Here is a 1,368-nt window from a genome sequence, read left to right as displayed (position 1 = left end):
TGTTTCACTTTAGAAATTTATGTACTTTTATGTTCTTAATTTTCTATCAGTAGAAATAAAAAACAAGTACAAATTCTTTTACCATAACTCACATATTCTGATCCGTCAACTTAACTAGATCCATCCGTTTTAAAAATTATTTTTAAATATATAGAGCATAATAAATTTAACTAAAAGTTCAAATAAAACCATACCCATATGTTTTTTTAATGGTTTTCATGCGTTGCTCATTCTCTAAATCAAAATTTGAAAAATCTATAATGTGATATTTTAAAGGATAAGGAACGGAGATACTTAAGATATCCTCCATTCTAAAAAAAATTAGATGCCCTAATAAGTAAATAGGCCTAAATATATTTTTAGTTAACTTAAATTTGGATAAATATTTTTTTATTCTTAAAAAAATTATGTTTATTTGTCCCTCAAATCTCCAAAAAGTTACGTTTAGTTCCTCTTTATTCATTTTATTCATAATTTCATAATTTATGTCAATTTTTAATTGTTAGATTTTTAATTTAATTTTAAAAAAAAAACATTTTTTTGGAGATTTTAAACCACAAAAATATTTGACTCATGTTTTGATGGTCATTTTTACATATTTTGACGATCTGAAAAAAAGAAAAAATAAAAGCATAGATGTAGGATTGTGGTGTTTTTATTTACATATTTTAGTAGTTTTTAAATTGAAATAAATCATTTTTAAAAAAGTAGTTTTGACTGAAAAATCATCACAAATTTTAATACCATTAACCCAAAGAAAGAGAAATATTAAAAGTATTTTTTCAAAAAAATTGAGAAACTAATAAACACAATTTTTGTTAAGGACTAAAATAATAATTATTCAAATTTAATGAACTAAATTATATTTAAGCCTTAAGTAAATATAATAATTAAGACTTGATCTACAACAAAGTAGAAAAGGTCGTGTTGAGATTATTTTTTATCCGTAAAAATTTGAATATGATATTAGAGAATTCATAACACTTATATACCTCACTTAATCAATCGAGTTAAACTCCATTAATAATTGTATTAAGATATGAGAGACACTATATATCTACTTGTATAATCTTTCGTCTATGATCTTAAAAAATAAATTAATTTATGATTATCTACTAGAGATATTTTAATGAAACAAATATATATATATATATATATATATATATATATATATATATATCAATGATTAAGTATTGAAATGTAAATTTTTTTTCAAACATTTTATATTATATATTCACTGTAATAATGATATTATATTTTGTGTCATTGTTTTTCTTATTTTAAAATTTTAAATAAATCTCTTATTTTAAATTTTAATAGAAAGAACAAACAGATATAGAGACACAGTATATATATAAACTCTTTTTA

The sequence above is a fragment of the Glycine max genome, chromosome 3, assembly GCF_000004515.6.
Source record: "Glycine max cultivar Williams 82 chromosome 3, Glycine_max_v4.0, whole genome shotgun sequence".
In the NCBI taxonomy this organism is placed as follows: domain Eukaryota; kingdom Viridiplantae; phylum Streptophyta; class Magnoliopsida; order Fabales; family Fabaceae; genus Glycine; species Glycine max.
The sequence above is the reverse complement of the archived record's forward strand: the minus strand, read 5'-3'. Positions refer to the sequence as shown.